The sequence below is a fragment of the Sus scrofa genome, chromosome 14 (genome assembly GCF_000003025.6).
Source record: "Sus scrofa isolate TJ Tabasco breed Duroc chromosome 14, Sscrofa11.1, whole genome shotgun sequence".
Taxonomy (NCBI): domain Eukaryota; kingdom Metazoa; phylum Chordata; class Mammalia; order Artiodactyla; family Suidae; genus Sus; species Sus scrofa.
The window spans coordinates 116,097-124,067 of NC_010456.5; the positions used below are offsets into that span (position 1 = coordinate 116,097).

The 7,971-nt window shown below is 44.1% G+C and overlaps 1 long non-coding RNA gene across 1 annotated transcript; it reads left to right on the forward strand.

Moving 5' to 3' along the window:
- On the forward strand, positions 2,911-7,554 carry LOC106505875. Its single transcript, XR_001300710.2, has 2 exons — positions 2,911-3,157; positions 7,182-7,554. It is a non-coding gene; the product is annotated as an uncharacterized LOC106505875 (long non-coding RNA).

Below are 7,971 nucleotides of genomic sequence, written 5' to 3' on the forward strand. Positions count from 1 at the left end.
TATTTATTATACTCCAAAAAAAAAAAATATTTGCAATGTGAATAAGGAACTGGGACTGGTAAGAATTCTTCATTACAATTCTGTTTCTGAAACTGATTGCCGAGTTTCTCAGAGCATCACCTCACATTCCCTGAAGCCTACAAACTCACAAAATAAATACTTGCCTTAGAGCAAAGCATGAGCAGAGCTATTCTGTCTGAGTTTCTTTCTTTCTTTCTTTCTTTCTTTCTTTCTTTCTTTCTTTCTTTCTTTCTTTCTTTCTTTCTTTCTTTCTTTCTCTTTTTAGGGCCATATTTGTGGCATATGAAAATTCCCAGGCTAGGGATCAAATTGGAGCTCTAGCCACCAGCCTCCCCCCCCAGCCACAGTAAGGAAGGTTATGAGCCACGTCTGCAGCCTACACCACAGCTCATGGCAATGCTGGATCCTTAACCCACTGAGAGACCTCATTTTATTTTATTTTATTTTTATTTATTTTTGCTTTTTAGGGCCATACCTGTGGCACGTGGAGTTTCCCAGGCTCAGGGTTCAATCGGAGCTAAGCTGCCAGCCTACACCACAGCTCATGGCAACACCAGATCCTCAACCCTCTGAGGCGGGCCAGGGATTGAATGCTCAACCTCATGGTTCCTAGTCGGATTTGTTGCGGCTGCACCATGACAGGAAGGCTCTGACTTCATTTTAAAAGCAAGACGCAGACAGAATTACACAAAAAAGTGACCCAGGAAATCCTTTTGCTTCTTTCTTGAGTAGAGGGGCAACTGGGTCATTTTCTTCGCTGAGGATTTTCCCTAGGACTGTTTTGTCTTTCTGGGGTAATGTAAGCTGAATTTGGCTACAGTCTCATTCTGTGTTGCATTTATTGCGTAATTGAGGTTCTCCATTTTTCTTTGAGGAAAAGCGTAAGAAAGATGGAAGAAAAAGGAAGGAGAAGAAATTGCACTAAGTGCTGTATCTTTTTCAACTTGGGCATGAAAAAGTCCCCTTCAAATGACATGGCTACTCTTTTTTTTTTTTTTTTTGTCTTTTTGTCTTTTTTAGGACCACACTTGCGCCATGTGGAAGTTCCCAGGCTAGGGGTCTAACTGGAGCTGTAGCCGCCGGCCTACACCACAGCCACAGCAACACCAGATCCGAGCCGCATCTGCGAACTACACCACATCTCATGGCAACGCAGGGTCCTTAACCCACTGAGTGAGGCTAGGGATCGAACCTGTGACCTCATGGTTCCTAGTCGGATTCGTTAACCACTGAGCCATGACGGGTCCTCCAAGGACATGGCTACTTTTAAAAATATTTTTTTTATTAAACTGTAGTTGATTTACAATATTGTGCCAATTTCTCTTGTACAGCAAAGTGACTCAATCAGACATACATATTCCTTCTTTTTAATATTCTTTTCCACCCTGATATATCCCAGGAGATTGGATATAGTTCCCAGAGCTATATAGTAGGACCTTACTGTCTATCCATTGTGAATGTAATAGTTTGTGTCTACTAACCCCAAAGCCCCAGTCCATCCCTCTGCCTCCCTCTTCCCCAGGGCCTCGCTACTTTTTGTTTTTCTTTTTACGGCTGCACTTGCGGCATATGGAAGTTCCCAGGCTAGGGGATCCAGATGGAGCTGCAGCTGTAGGCCACCACCACAGCCTCAGCAACACCACATCTGCATCCTATGTCAGCGCTTATGGCAATGCTGAATCCTTAACCCGGGATTGAACCTGCATCCTCATAGAAACAACATGGAGTCCTTAACCTGCTAGGCCACAGTGGAACTCTGGACACACTACTTTTAATTCCTGCCACCACCATGTGGGTGGTACAGTGAACACTTCCACAGGCTAGTCAAGACCATGGCACTTCTAGAGAAGAGGATATTAAAAATCTTTGAGAATATTATATAGAAAATAATATTCAGAACTTGCAGGAAAAGATGGCTGGGCCACTTCTACCAATAGCCAATGACAAGAATGGCAAGAAACACAAACACAACTGGTCATCAGGCAGCCCATGAGGAGAAAGGTTAACTGAAAGCCATCATCTCTGAAAAGAAATGCTCAGTGAGGAGTTCCCGTCGTGGCGCAGTGGTTAACGAATCAGACTAGGAACCATAAGGTTTCGGGTTCGGTCCCTGCCCTTGCTCAGTGGGTTAAGGATCCGGCGTTGCTGTGAGCTGTGGTGTAGGTTGCAGACGTGGCTCAGATCCCGCATTGCTGTGGCTCTGGTGTAGGCCAGTGGCTACAGCTCCGATTCAACCCCTACCCTGGGAACCTCCATATGCCACAGGAGCGGCCCAAGAAATAGCAAAAAAACAAAACAAACAAACAAAAAAAAAAAAAAAAAAAGAAAGAAATGGTCAGTGAAAGAAATAGAACAGCCAGCTTGGCCTGGGTAAGCTTCTGGGCTTGGTCTAGAGAAGTTTCTAACCAGAAAACACCCCCCAAATAAAGTAGGAGCGAACAAATCCTGAGGATTCTCACACTGGCCCCTTTTTCTCCCACCTGCTATGAGCAAAGGAGGAAAAAGGGGAAGAGGTAAAAAGAAGCCCCTCACGCTGGCTGCAGGGGCAGGGTGGGTTGGGGCAGCTGGGGCTTCCAAACTCACCATTGGCGATTCATCAAGCTGGAAGGAAACTAGAGAAAAGGCAAAATTATTATACTTGCAAAGAGCTAATAATTTTCATGAATAAACACTTGAGGGAAGGGGGCAGAAAAAAGGAACAAAAACCATTTGCTCGCTGAAGGAGAGATGGTGAAGGACGAAGAGACCCACGGGAGAGGTTTCAGGCCCCGCCCAGGAGAGGTTTCAGGCCCCGCCCAGGAGAGGTTTCAGGCCCCGCCCAGGAGGGAATGACCAATAGGATCCCACAAAGCCTGCAGACGGCTCCCCAGACAGCGAAAGGAGGCGGTTCCCATACCGTAGAACTGGTCCACAGCGGTGAACGCCTGTGGCATATGATTAAACCAAATCGCAGAAGCAGAAGGAGGCTGGCGAGTCTCACCTGGCTGAACTGCCCCGTCCTGAAGTGGCCACTCCCCAGGAAGGCGGAGGACACAAGAGTGGCCATGTCCAGTCCTTCTGCCCACTGAGAGTGGGGATGGGAAAAGCTGGGGGAGAGGAGCCCTGGGACCCATTTCAGAGATTAGCGCTGCCTCAGGTAAGCAAAGCTTTAAGATAACTAAGTAAAGACGTCTCAAATCTTTCTTTTCTCTTAACCCTTAAGAAAATGACTAGAAAATGAAGAACGGAAATGGAAATTCCAGCTTACATAACACAAGGGAACACCTGTAACGTCACATCTCAGTGCACTTGAAGCAGGGCAGCTGAAGGCAGGGGGGATTCAGAAACCTTAAGAACACAGTATGAGCAGGTCTCACATGCAGCTGGGAGAGCAGAAAATTAAGTGGGTCAAACAAGCTGGTGCTCTCCGCCATGTGCCAACCGGTAAAGCCTGCAGAGTTGCACAGAAAATTTTGAAGAGAAAACCTTAGAGGAGAAAGTCTTTGAGAATTCAAGTGCTGTGATGGCTACTGAGACCAAGAGCAGAAATGAAGAGGGGTGGGAGAACCTTTCATTTCTGGTTGCCATGGGAGCGCAAGGAACAGACAACAAGCCCAGGGTGCTTAGGGCTTAAGTACTTTAATTACAGTCTTGTCTTCAGTGCCTGCAATATCTCCTAGGTCAGGGGCTTTCAACTCGTTTTGTTCTGGACTCTGAGTAAGAAATATATTTTCAGTTATACACACAAGTTTGTATTACTAGCAAAGTTTTCATTTAAAAGTACATACTCGGAGTTCCCGTCGTGGCGCAGTGGTTAACGAATCCGACTAGGAACCATGAGGTTGCAGGGTTCGGTCCCTGGCCTTGCTCAGTGGGTTAACGATCCGGCGTTGCCGTGAGCTGTGGTGTAGGTTACAGACGCGGCTCGGATCCCGCGTTGCTGTGGCTCTGGCGTAGGCCAGTGGCTACAGCTCCGATTCAACCCCTAGCCTGGGAACCTCCATATGCCGCGGGAGCGGCCCAAGAAATAGCAACAACAACAACAAAAGACAAAAAAAATAAAAAAATAAAAAAATAAAAGTACGTACTCTTGGAGTTCCTGCTGTGGCTCAGCTGTAAGGAACCCAACTAGTATCATCGAGGATATGGGTTCAGTCCCTGGCCTCACTCAGTGGGTTAAGGATCTGACCTTGCTGTGAGCTCTGGTGTAGGTTGAAAATGCATCTCAGAGCCCATTGTTGCTGTGGCTGTGGTAAGAAAACCTCTCCCGTGGGTCTCTTCGTCCTTCACCGTCTCTCCTTCATTTAACCCTAGCCTGGAAACCTCCTTGTGTCTCAGGTGTGGCCCTAAAAAAAGCAAAATAAAACAAAATCAAATTAAATTTTAAAAGTACAGACTCTTACTACATAGGATGCAGTCTGAAGTTAATACATTTTTCTATTTTTTAAATGCAGCTGCTGTAATAAGACCTCAAGATTTCCCAACGGTCTCCACATCCTGGTATTCAGATCTGTGTTATCCCTTCCCCTTGACGGAGGGCACAACCCGAAACCCATTTCTTTATTTGTAATTATTTATGTATTTATTTACAGTTTCATTGAGAAATAATTGACATGCATTACTGTGCAGAGTAAAGGTATACAGTGCGGTGGTGTGATTTACATATATTGTGAAATGATTACCACCGTGGGTTTAGTTGATATTCGTCATCTCACAGATACAATGAAAAGAAAAACCAATTTTCTCTTAGTGATGAGCATGCATGGGGTCTACTCTCTTAACAGCTTTCCAATATTCCATGTAGCAGTGTGGAGTATAGTCATCATGTGGTACCTTCCATCCCTAGTAATTATTTATCTTATAAGTGGATAATGTGTGTTTTTTTCTTTTTTTCTATTTACGGCTGCACCTCTGGCATATGGAAGTTCTTGGGCCCGGGGTCAAATTGGAGCTGCAGCTGCAGCCTAAGCCATAGCCTCGGCAACCCTGGATCTGAGCGGCAGCTTAGAACTATGCTACAGCTTACAGCAACACGGGAAACTTAACCCACTGAGCAAGGTCAGGGACCAAACCCCCATCCTCACAGAGACAATGTTGGGTCTTTAACCTGCTGAGCCACAATGGGAACTCCATAAATGGATAATCTTTTGACCACTTTCTTCCAATTCCCCCTCCCCCAACCCTCTACCTCTGGTAACTACATATATGATCTCTTTTTCTATGAGTTGTTTTTCTCTTTTTTAAGATTCCACATATAAATGAGATCACACAGTATTTGTCTTTGTCTGATTTATTTCACTTAGCATAACACTTGAGGTTCTATCCATGTTGTCACAGATGGTAGGATTTCTTCTTTTTATGGCTGAATAATATTCCACTGTAGTATATCTACACCAAAATTTCTTTATCCATTCATCTGTTGTTAGGCTGTTTCCAAGTCTTGACTATTGTAAATAATGCTGCTATGAACATGAGGGTGCAGATATCTTTTAGAGTTAGTGCTTCTGTCTTCTTTGGCTATGTTCCCAGAAGTGGGATTGCTGTCTCACTTAACAGTTCTATTTTTAGTTTTTTGAAGGACCTCCAAATTCTGTTTTCCAGAGCGGCTTAACCAGTTTACATTCCCACCAACACTACACAAGGGTTCCCTTTTCTCCACATCCACACCAGCATTTGTTATCTGTCTTGTTTTGGGGTGTGTGTGCTTTTTAGGGCTGAACTTGCAGTATATGGAAGTTTCCAGGTTAGGGGTTGAATCGGAGTTGCAGCCACACCACGCCAACTCAGGATCCAAGACAAATCTACAACCTACACCAGAGCTCATGGCAATGCTGGATCCTTAACCCACTGATGGAGGCCAGGGATGGAACCCTCATCTTCATGGATGCTAGTCGGGTTTGTAACCTGCTGAGCCACAGTGGGAACTCCTCTCTTTCTCTCTCTCTCTGTTTTTGTTTTGTTTTGTTTTGCTGTGCCTGCAGCATGTGGAAGTTCCCAGGCCAGTGATGAACCTGTGCCACCACAGCACCCAAGCCACTGCAGTGACAACACCAGATCCTAAACCCATTGTGCCGCAAAAGAACTCCTTATCTCTTGTCTTTAAAAAAAATTTAAAATAACTTTTATTAATGTATAGTTAATTTACAATGTGATAATTTCTTTCTTTCTTTCTTTTTTTTTTTTTTTTTTTTTTTTTTTGTCTTCTGCCATTTCTTGGGCCGCTCCCCAGGTCTATGGAGGTTCCCAGGCTAGGGGTCAAGTCGGAGCTGTAGCCACCAGCCTACGCCAGAGCCACAGCAACACGGGATCCAAGCCACGTCTGTGACCTATACCATAGTTCTTGGCAATGCCGGATCCTTAACCCACTGAGCAAGGCCAGGGATTGAACCTGTAACCTCATGGTTCCTAGTTGGATTCCTTAACCACTGAGCCACGACGGGAACTCCAATGTTGTGATAATTTCTGCCATACAACAAAGTGATTCATTTATACATATAAATGCATCCGTTCTTTTTCAGATTCTTTTCCTGTATAGATTTTCACAGAATATTGATTAGAGTTCCCTGTGCTATAGAGCAGTTCCCCATTGGCCAGTCACTCCATATACCAGAGTGTGCATATACAAGCCTCAAACTTCCAATCCATCCCTTCCCCATCTGTCATTTTCAAAGTCTGTAAGTCTCTTTCTGTTCTGCAAATAAGTTCATTTGTACCCTTTTTTTAGATTCCACATACAAGTGATATCTAATGTTTGTTTGACTTGTTTCACTTAGTGTGATAATCGCTAGGTCCCATTCATATTGCTGCAAATGCCATTATTTCATTCTTTTTTATGGCTGAGTAATATTCCATTGTATACATGTACCACATCTTCTTTATCCATTCCTCTGTCGACGGACATTAGAAAAGATACATCCACCCCAGTGTTCATGGAAGCACTATTTACAATAGCCAGGATATGGAAGCAACCTAAATATCTCTCATCTTTTTGATGTGGCCATTCTAACAAGCATAGGGCAATACCTCATTTTGGTTCTAGTTTTCATTTCTCTGATGATTAGTGATATCGAACATATTTTCATGTACCTGAAAACTCATGTCTAACCAGTAGACTATGGCAAAAGGCATCTGTCACCCTTATGATTATGCTATATTGTATTGACCTCTGTCTTTACACACAGGAGCAAGAGATTCTCTTTGCTGGATTGATGAAGTAAATGACCGTATTGAGGACTTAACAGCAGCCTTCAGCCAATAGCCAAAAAAATCTGAGGTTCTCAGCCTCGTAGCTACAAGGAAGTAAACTCCATCAACAACCTGACTGAGCCTGGAAGTGGATCTTCTCCCACTGAGGCGCCAATGAGACTAGCTCTAGGGGTAAATAGCCACATTTTGCTATGACACCTTGTCTGTGATGATGTTATTGGACAAATGCTCATGTCAGGTTTCTCCCCTCCCATTACGACAGCCTGCACTAGTTTCAGAAGCTTCATTTTACTGCTGCCCTGCAGTTTCAAAATCATTTCTTAATAGTAAACACATGCTTTCATGGTACTGTTCTTCTTGATAAATGACTCAATTGCATTATGTACATGGAGCAGTTAATGTCCCTAAATTGCTATCGACAGAGTAGTGCAAAGAGGGTGAAGTCTTCCTGAAGCTTGTCCCTCATAACCACAGCTTCCCTGCCAGTGTCCTTCCGTCATAGTCTCAGTGGGGCAAGGCCAGTAATTAAGAGAAGGGGCTCTAGCACCTGACCTCCTGGGTATGGATTCCTCACATTACCACTTACTAGCTGAGGAAACGATTACAGAATTACCAATACAAAATTAGATATGAAAGTGACAAATAATTTAGGATGAAAAAACAAATTACACATACCAGCAAATACCATAAGCATCAAAAAAATCCAAAGAGGATTTCCTTTTGTGGCTCAGCGGTAAGGAATCCCATTGGGATCCATGAGGCACA